The following is a 10402-nucleotide window of genomic DNA, read 5'->3' as shown; positions in this document are numbered from 1 at the left end:
TTCCACGAACGGTCGGCAGCGCGTGGGATCTAACGGGATGCCTGGGCTCGTCTACCCTGAGGGTTTCCCTAATATCTCTGTGCCAGGGAATGCTAGGGGCGGTTTGCAGGAAATCCCAGTGACAGAGGCTGCCTCCCCAAGGTCAGGGAAGGTATTTCTCGGACTTCCCCGAAAAGGGAACACCTGTGACTGAAGAGAGCTGCGTGGAGTTGTCTCTCGAGCTCCCCCACGCACTGACAATGGTTCCGGAATCCTGAGCGTGGGGAGGTTCCACCAACGTTCCGCAGCGCGTAGGTTCTAACGGGATGCCTGAGCTCGTCTCCCCTGAGGGTTTCCCTAATGTCTCTGTGCCAGGGAATGCTAGGGGGTTTTGCAGGAAATCCCAGTTACAGAGGCTGCCTCCCCAAGGTCAGGGAAGGTTTTTCTCGGACTTCCCCGAACAGGGAATACCTGTGACTGTAGAGAGCTGCGTGGAGTTTTCTCTCGATCTCCCCCACGCACTGACAATGGTTCCGGAATCCTGAGCGTGGGGAGGTTCCACCAACGGTCGGCAGCGCGTCGGATCTAACGGGATGCCTGGGCTCGTCTACCCTGAGGGTTTCCCTAATATCTCTGTGCCAGGGAATGCTAGTGGGGGGGTTTGCAGGAAATTCCAGTGACAGAGGCTGCCTCCCCAAGGTCAGGGAAGGTATTTCTCGGACTTCCCCGATCAGGGAACACCTGTGACTGAAGAGAGCTGCGTGGAGTTGTCTCTCGAGCTCCCCCACGCACTGAGAATGGTTCCGGAATCCTGAGCGTGGTGAGGTTCCACCAACGGTCGGCAGCGCGTGGGTTCTAACGGGATGCCTGAGCTCGTCTCCCCTGAGTGTTTCCCTAATGTCTCTGTGCCAGGGAATGCTAGGGGCGGTTTGCAGGAAATCCCAGTGACAGAGGCGAACTCACCAAGGTCAGGGAAGGTATTTCTCGGACTTCCCCGAATAGGGAACACCTGTGACTGAAGAGAGCTGCATGGAGTTGACTCTCGAGCTCCCCCACGCACTGACAATTGTTCCGGAATCCTGAGCGTGGGGAGGTTCCACCAACGGTCGGCAGCGCGTGGTTTCTAACGGGATGCCTGAGCTCGTCTCCCCTGAGTGTTTCCCTAATGTCTCTATGCCAGGGAATGCTAGGGGGTGTTTGCAGGAAATCCCAGTGACAGAGGCTGCCTCCCCAAGGTCAGGGAAGGTATTTCTCGGACTTCCCCGAACAGGGAATACCTGTGACTGTAGAGAGCTGCGTGGAGTTTTCTCTCGATCTCCCCGACGCACTGACAATGGTTCCGGAATCCTGAGCGTGGGGAGGTTCCACCAACGGTCGGCAGCGCGTGGGTTCGAACGGGATGCCTGAGCTCAACTCCCCTGAGGGTTTCCCTAATGTCTCTGTGCCAGGGAATGCTAGGGGGGGTTTGCAGGAAATTCCAGTGAAAGAGGCTGCCTCCCCAAGGTCAGGGAAGGTATTTCTCGGACTTCCCCGAACAGGGAACACCTGTGACTGAAGAGAGCTGCGTGGAGTTGTCTCTCGAGCTCCCCCACGCACTGAGAATGGTTCCGGAATCCTGAGCGTGGGGAGGTTCCACCAACGGTCGGCAGCGCGTGGGTTCTAAAGGGATGCCTGAGCTCGTCTCACCTGAGGGTTTCCCTAATGTCTCTGTGCCAGGGAATGCTAGGGGGGGTTTGCAGGAAATTCCAGTGACAGAGGCTGCCTCCCCAAGGTCAGGGAAGGTATTTCTCGGACTTCCCCGAACAGGGAACACCTGTGACTGAAGAGAGCTGCGTGGAGTTGTCTCTCGAGCTCCCCCACGCACTGAGAATGGTTCCGGAATCCTGAGCGTGGGGAGGTTCCACCAACGGTCGGCAGCGCGTAGGTTCTAACGGGATGCCTTAGCTCGTCTCCCTTGAGGGTTTCCCTAATGTCTCTGTGCCAGGGAATGCTAGGGTGGTTTCAGGAAATCCCAGTTACAGAGGCTGCCTCCCCAAGGTCAGGGAATGTTTTTCTCGGACTTCCCCGAACAGGGAATACCTGTGACTGTAGAGAGCTGCGTGGAGTTTTCTCTCGATCTCCCCCACGCACTGACAATGGTTCCGGAATCCTGAGCGTGGGGAGGTTCCACCAACGGTCGGCAGCGAGTGGGTTCTAACGGGATGCCTGAGCTCGTCTCCCCTGAGGGTTTCCCTAATGTCCCTGTGCCAGGGAATGCTAGGGGGTGTTTGCAGGAAATCCCAGTGACAGAGGCTGCCTCCCCAAGGTCAGGGAAGGTATTTCTCGGACTTCCCCGAACAGGGAACACCTGTGACTGAAGAGAGCTGCGTGGATTTTTCTCTCGAGTTCCCCATGCACTGACAATGGTTCCGGAATCCTGAGCGAGGGGAGGTTCCACCTACGGTCGGCAGCGCGTGGGTTCTAACGGGATGCCGGAGCTCGTCTCCCCTGAGGGTTTTCCTAATGTCTCTGTGCCAGGGAATTCTAGGGGGGGTTTGCAGTAAATCCCAGTGACAGAGGCTGCCTCCCCAAGGTCAGGGAAGGTATTTCTCGGACTTCCCTGAACAGGGAACACCTGTGACTGAAGAGAACTGCGTGGAGTTGTCTCTCGAGCTCCCCCACGAACTGACAATGGTTCCGGAATCCTGAGCGTGGGGAGGTTCCTCCAACGGTCGGCAGCGCGTGGGTTCTAACGGGATGCCTGAGCTCGTTTCCCCAGAGGGTTTCCCTAATGTCTCTATGCCAGGGAATGCTAGGGGGTGTTTGCAGGAAATCCCAGTGACATAGGCTGCCTCCCCAAGGTCAGGGAAGGTTTTTCTCGGACTTCCCCGAACAGGGAACACCTGTGACTGTAGAGAGCTGCGTGGAGTTTTCTCTCGAGCTCCCCCACGCACTGACAATGTTTCCGGAATCCTGAGCGTGGGGAGGTTCCACCAACGGTCGGCAGCGCGTGGGATCTATCGGGATGCCTGGGCTCGTCTACCCTGAGGGTTTCCCTAATATCTCTGTGCCAGGGAATGCTAGTGGGGGGGTTTGCAGGAAATTCCAGTGAAAGAGGCTGCCTCCCCAAGGTCAGGGAATGTATTTCTCGGACTTCCCCGAACAGGGAACACCTGTGACTGAAGAGAGCTGCGTGGAGTTGTCTCTCGAGCTCCCCCACGCACTGAGAATGGTTCCGGAATCCTGAGCGTGGGGAGGTTCCACCAACGGTCGGCAGCGCGTGGGTTCTAACGGGATGCCTGAGCTCGTCTCCCCTGAGGGTTTCCTTAATGTCTCTGTGCCTGGGAATGCTAGGGGCGGTTTGCAGGAAATCCCAGTGGCAGAGGCTGCCTCCCTAAGGTCAGGGAAGGTATTTCTCGGACTTCCCCGAACAGGGAACACCTGTGACTGAAGAGAGCTGCGTGGAGTTGTCTCTCGAGCTCCCCCACACACTGACAATGGTTCTGGAATCCTGAGCGTGGGGAGGTTCCAACAACGGTCGGCAGCGCGTGGGTTATAACGGGATGCCTGAGCTCGTCTCCCCTGAGGGTTTCCCTAATGTCTCTGTGCCAGGGTATGCTAGGGGGGGTTTGCAGGAAATTCCAGTTACAGAGGCTGCCTCCCCAAGGTCAGGGAAGGTTTTTCTCGGACTTCCCCGAACAGGGAATACCTGTGACTGTAGAGAGCTGCGTGGAGTTTTCTCTCGATCTCCCCCACGCACTGACAATGGTTCCGGAATCCTGAGCGTGGGGAGGTTCCACCAACGGTCGGCAGCGCGTGGGTTCTAACGGGATGCCTGAGCTCGTCTCCCCTGAGGGTTTCCCTAATGTCTCTGTGCCAGGGAATGCTAGGGGCGGTTTGCAGGAAATCCCAGTGACAGAGGCTGCCTCCCCAAGGTCAGGGAAGGTATTTCTCGGACTTCCCCGAAAAGGGAACACCTGTGACTGAAGAGAGCTGCGTGGAGTTGTCTCTCGAGCTCCCCCACGCACTGACAATGATTCCGGAATCCTGAGCGTGGGGAGGTTCCACCAACGGTCGGCAGCGCGTAGGTTCTAACGGGATGCCTGAGCTCGTCTCCCCTGAGGGTTTCCCTAATGTCTCTGTGCCAGGGAATGCTAGGGGGGTTTTGCAGGAAATCCCAGTTACAGAGGCTGCCTCCCCAAGGTCAGGGAAGGTTTTTCTCGGACTTCCCCGAAAAGGGAACACCTGTGACTGAAGAGAGCTGCGTGGAGTTGTCCCTCGAGCTCCCCCACGCACTGACAATGGTTCCGGAATCCTGAGCGTGGGGAGGTTCCTCCAACGGTCGGCAGCGCGTAGGTTCTAACGGGATGCCTGAGCTCGTCTCCCCTGAGGGTTTCCCTAATGTCTCTGTGCCAGGGAATGCTAGGGGGGGTTTGCAGGATATCCCAGTTACAGAGGCTGCCTCCCCAAGGTCAGGGAAAGTTTTTCTCGGACTTCCCCGAACAGGGAATACCTGTGACTGTAGAGAGCTGCGTGGAGTTTTCTCTCGATCTCCCCCACGCACTGACAATGGTTCCGGAATCCTGAGCATGGGGAGGTTCCACCAACGGTCGGCAGCGCGTGGGTTCTAACGGGATGCCTGAGCTCGTCTCCCCTGAGGGTTTCCCTAATGTCTCTGTGCCAGGGAATGCTAGGGGGGGTTTGCAGGAAATCCCAGTGACAGAGGCTGCCTCCCCAAGGTCAGGGAAGGTATTTCTCGGACTTCCCCGAACAGGGAACACCTGTGACTGAAGAGAGCTGCGTGGAGTTGTCCCTCGAGCTCCCCCACGCACTGAGAATGGTTCCGGATTCCTGAGCGTGGGGAGGTTTCACCAACGGTCGGCAGCGCGTTGGTTCTAACGGGATTCATGATTTCGTCTCCCCTGAGGTTTTTCATAATTTCTCTGTGCCAAGGAATGAAAGGGGGGGTTTGCAGGAAATCCCAGTGACAGAGGCTGCCTCCCCAAGGTCATGGAAGGTATTTCACGGACTTTCCCGAACAGGGAACACCTGTGACTGAAGAGAGCTTCGTGGAGTTGTCTCTCCAGCTCCTTCACGCACTGACAATGGTTCCGGAATCCTGAGCGTGGGGAGGTTCCACCAACGGTCGGCAGCGCGTGGTTTCTAACGGGATAAATGATCTCGTCTCCCATGAGGTTTTTCCAATGTCTCTGTGCCAGGGAATGTTAAGGGGGTTTGCAGGAAATCCCAGTGACAGAGGCTGCCTCCCCAAGGTTAGGAAAGGTATTTCTCGGACTTCCCCGAACAGGGAACACCTGTGACTGAAGAGAGCTGCGTGGAGTTGTCTCTCGAGCTCCCCCACGCACTGACAATGGTTCCGGAATCCTGAGCGTGGGGAGGTTCCACCAACGGTCGGCAGCGCGTGGGTTCTAACGGGATGCCGGAGCTCGTCTCCCCTGAGGGTTTTCCTAATGTCTCTCTGCCAGGGAATTCTAGGGGGGGTTTGCAGTAAATCCCAGTGACAGAGGCTGCCTCCCCAAGGTCAGGGAAGTTATTTCTCGGACTTCCCAGAACAGGGAACACCTGTGACTGAAGAGAACTGCGTGGAGTTGTCTCTCGAGCTCCCCCACGAACTGACAATATTTCCGGAATCCTGAGCGTGGGGAGGTTCCTCCAACGGTCGGCAGCGCGTGGGTTCTAACGGGATGCCTGAGCTCGTCTCCCCTGAGGGTTTCCCTAATGTCTCTGTGCCAGGGAATGCTAGGGGCGGTTTGCAGGAAATTCCAGTGACAGAGGCTGCCTCCCCAAGGTCAGGGAAGGTATTTCTCGGACTTCCCCGAACAGGGAACACCTGTGACTGAAGAGAGCTGCGTGGAGTTGTCTCTCGAGCTCCCCCACGCACTGAGAATTGTTCCGGAATCCTGAGCGTGGGGAGGTTCCACCAACGGTCGGCAGCGCGTGGGTTCAAACGGGATGCCTGAGCTCGTCTCCCCTGAGGGTTTCCCTAATGTCTCTGTGCCAGGGAATGCTAGGGGGGGTTTGCAGGAAATCCCAGTGACAGAGGCTGCCTCCCCAAGGTCAGGGAAGGTATTTCTCGGACTTCCCCGAACAGGGAACACCTGTGACTGAAGAGAGCTGCGTGGAATTGTCTCTCGAACTCCCCCACGCACTGAGAATGGTTCCGGAATCCTGAGCGTGGGGAGGTTCCACCAACGGTCGGCAGCGCGTGGGTTCTAACGGGATGCTTGAGCTCGTCTCCCCTGAGGGTTTCCCTAATGTCTCTGTGCCAGGGAATGCTAGGGGGGGTTTGCAGGAAATCCCAGTGACAGAGGCTGCCTCCCCAAGGTCAGGGAAGGTATTTCTCGGACTTCCCCGACCAGGGAACACCTGTGACTGAAGAGAGCTGCGTGAAGTTGTCTCTCGAGCTCCCCCACGCACTGAGAATGGTTCCGGAATCCTGAGCGTGGGGAGGTTCCACCAACGGTCGGCAGCGCGTGGGTTCTAACGGGATGCCTGAGCTCGTCTCCCCTGAGGGTTTCCCTAATGTCTCTGTGCCAGGGAATGCTAGGGGCGGTTTGCAGGATATCCCAGTGACAGAGGCTGCCTCCCCAAGGTCAGGGAAGGTATTTCTCGGACTTCCCCGAAAAGGGAACACCTGTGACTGAAGAGAGCTGCGTGGAGTTGTCTCTCGGGCTCCCCCAGGTACTGACAATGGTTCCGGAATCCTGAGCGTGGGGAGGTTCCACCAACGGTCGGCAGCGCGTAGGTTCTAACGGGATGCCTGAGCTCGTCTCCCCTGAGGGTTTCCCTAATGTCTCTGTGCCAGGGAATGCTACGGGGGGTTTGCAGGAAATCCCAGTTACAGAGGCTGCCTCCCCAAGGTCAGGGAAGGTTTTTCTCGGACTTCCCCGAACAGGGAATACCTGTGACTGTAGAGAGCTGCGTGGAGTTTTCTCTCGATCTCCCCCACGCACTGACAATTGTTCGGGAATCCTGAGCGTGGGGAGGTTCCACCAACGGTCGGCAGCGCGTGGGTTCTAACGGGATGCCTGAGCTCGTCTCCCCTGAGGGTTTCCCTAATGTCTCTGTGCCAGGGAATGCTAGGGGGGGTTTTCAGGAAATCCCAGTGACAGAGGCTGCCTCCCCAAGGTCAGGGAAGGTATTTCTCGGACTTCCCCGAACAGGGAACACCTGTGACTGAAGAGAGCTGCGTGGAGTTGTCTCTCGAGTTCCCCATGCACTGACAATGGTTCCGGAATCCTGAGCGAGGGGAGGTTCCACCTACGGTCGGCAGCGCGTGGGTTCTAACGGGATGCCTGAGCTCGTCTCCCCTGAGGGTTTTCCTAATGTCTCTGTGCCAGGGAATGCTAGGGGTGGTTTGCAGGAAATCCCAGTGACAGGGGCGAACTCACCAAGGTCAGGGAAGGTATTTCTCGGACTTCCCCGAACAGGGAACACCTGTGACTGAAGAGAGCTGCATGGAGTTGTCTCTCGAGCTCCCCCACGCACTGACAATTGTTCCGGAATCCTGAGCGTGGGGAGGTTTCACCAACGGTCGGCAGCGCGTTGGTTCTAACGGGATTCATGATTTCGTCTCCCCTGAGGGTTTTCATAATTTCTCTGTGCCAAGGAATGCTAGGGGGGGTTTGCAGGAAATCCCAGTGACAGAGGCTGCCTCCCCAAGGTCATGGAAGGTATTTCACGGACTTCCCCGTACAGGGAAGACCTGTGACTGAAGAGAGCTTCGTGGAGTTGTCTCTCCAGCTCCCTCACGCACTGACAATGGTTCCGGAATCCTGAGCGTGGGGAGGTTCCACCAACGGTCGGAAGCGCGTGGTTTCTAACGGGATGCCTGATCTCGTCTCCCATGAGGTTTTTCCAATGTCTCTGTGCCAGGGAATGTTAAGGGGGTTTGCAGGAAATCCCAGTGACAGAGGCTGCCTCCCCAAGGTCAGGGAATTTATTTCTCGGACTTCCCCGAACAGGGAAAACCTGTGACTGAAGAGAGCTGCGTGGAGTTGTCTCTCGAGCTCCCCCACGCACTGACAATGGTTCCGGAATCCTGAGCGTGGGGAGGTTCCACCAACGGTCGGCAGCGCGTAGGTTCTAACGGGATGCCTGAGCTCGTCTCCCCTGAGGGTTTCCCTAATGTCTCTGTGCCAGGGAATGCTAGGGGGGGTTTGCAGGAAATCCCAGTGACAGAGGCTGCCTCCCCAAGGTCAGGGAAGGTATTTCTCGGACTTCCCCGAACAGGGAACACCTGTGACTGAAGAGAGCTGCGTGGAGTTGTCTCTCGAGCTCCCCCACGCACTGAGAATGGTTCCGGAATCCTGAGCGTGGGAAGGTTCCACCAACGGTCGGCAGCGCGTGGGTTCTAACGGGATGCCTGAGCTCGTCTCCCCTGAGGGTTTCCCTAATGTCTCTGTGCCAGGGAATGCTAGGGGGGGTTTGCAGGAAATCCCAGTGACAGAGGCTGCCTCCCCAAGGTCAGGGAAGGTATTTCTCGGACTTCCCCGAAAAGGGAACACCTGTGACTGAAGAGAGCTGCGTGGAGTTGTCTCTCGAGCTCCCCCACGCACTGACAATGGTTCCGGAATCCTGAGCGTGGGGAGGTTCCACCAACGGTCGGCAGCGCGTAGGTTCTAACGGGATGCCTGAGCTCGTCTCCCCTGAGGGTTTCCCTAATGTCTCTGTGCCAGGGAATGCTAGGGGGTGTTTGCAGGAAATCCCAGTTACAGAGGCTGCCTCCCCAAGGTCAGGGAAGGTTTTTCTCGGACTTCCCCGAACAGGGAATACCTGTGACTGTAGAGAGCTGCGTGGAGTTGTCTCTCGAGCTCCCCCACGCACTGACAATGGTTCCGGAATCCTGAGCGTGGGGAGGTTCCACCAACGGTCGGCAGCGCGTGGGTTCTAACGGGATGCCTGAGCTCGTCTCCCCTGAGGGTTTCCCTAATGTCTCTGTGCCAGGGAATGCTAGGGGCGGTTTGCAGGAAATCCCAGTGAAAGAGGCTGCCTCACCAAGGTCAGGGAAGGTATTTCTCGGACTTCCCCGAAAAGGGAACACCTGTGACTGAAGAGAGCTACGTGGAGTTGTCTCTCGAGCTCCCCCACGCACTGACAATGGTTCCGGAATCCTGAGCGTGGGGAGGTTCCACCAACGGTCGGCAGCGCGTAGGTTCTAACGGGATGCCTGAGCTCGTCTCCCCTGAGGGTTTCCCTAATGTCTCTGTGCCAGGGAATGCTGGGGGGGGTTTGCAGGAAATCCCAGTTACAGAGGCTGCCTCCCCAAGGTCAGGGAAGGTATTTCTCGGACTTCCCCGAAAAGGGAACACCTGTGACTGAAGAGAGCTGCGTGGAGTTGTCCCTCGAGCTCCCCCACGCACTGACAATGGTTCCGGAATCCTGAGCGTGGGGAGGTTCCACCAACGGTCGGAAGCGCGTGGTTTCTAACGGGATGCCTGATCTCGTCTCCCATGAGGTTTTTCCAATGTCTCTGTGCCAGGGAATGTTAAGGGGGTTTGCAGGAAATCCCAGTGACAGAGGCTGCCTCCCCAAGGTCAGGGAATTTATTTCTCGGACTTCCCCGAACAGGGAAAACCTGTGACTGAAGAGAGCTGCGTGGAGTTGTCTCTCGAGCTCCCCCACGCACTGACAATGGTTCCGGAATCCTGAGCGTGGGGAGGTTCCACCAACGGTCGGCAGCGCGTGGGTTCTAACGGGATGCCGGAGCTCGTCTCCCCTGAGGGTTTTCCTAATGTCCCTGTGCCAGGGAATTCTAGGGGGGGTTTGCAGTAAATCCCAGTGACAGAGGCTGCCTCCCCCAGGTCAGGGAAGGTATTTCTCGGACTTCCCCGAACAGGGAACACCTGTGACTGAAGAGAGCTGCGTGGAGTTGTCTCTCGAGCTCCCCCACGCACTGACAATGGTTCCGGAATCCTGAGCGTGGGGAGGTTCCACCAACGGTCGGCAGCGCGTGGGTTCTAACGGGATGCCTGAGCTCGTCTCCCCTGAGGGTTTTCCTAATATCTCTGTGCCAGGGAATGCTAGTGGGGGTTTGCAGGAAATCCCAGTGACAGAGGCTGCCTCCCCAAGGTCAGGGAAGGTATTTCTCGGACTTCCCCGAACAGGGAACACCTGTGACTGAAGAGAGCTGCGTGGAGTTGTCTCTCGAGCTCCCCCATGCACTGAGAATGGTTCCGGAATCCTGAGCGTGGGGAGGTTCCACCAACGGTCGTCAGCGCGTGGGTTCTAACGGGATGCCTGAGCTCGTCTCCCCTGAGGGTTTCCCTAATGTCTCTGTGCCAGGGAATGCTAGGGGGGGTTTGCAGAAAATTCCAGTGACAGAGGCTGCCTCCCCAAGGTCAGGGAAGTTATTTCTCGGACTTCCCCGACCAGGGAACACCTGTGACTGAAGAGAGCTGCGTGGAGTTGTCTCTCGAGCTCC

This window comes from Vicugna pacos, unplaced genomic scaffold (genome assembly GCF_048564905.1).
Source record: "Vicugna pacos unplaced genomic scaffold, VicPac4 SAC-SAT, whole genome shotgun sequence".
In the NCBI taxonomy this organism is placed as follows: Eukaryota; Metazoa; Chordata; class Mammalia; order Artiodactyla; family Camelidae; genus Vicugna; species Vicugna pacos.
Note: the sequence above shows the minus strand (reverse complement) of the source record.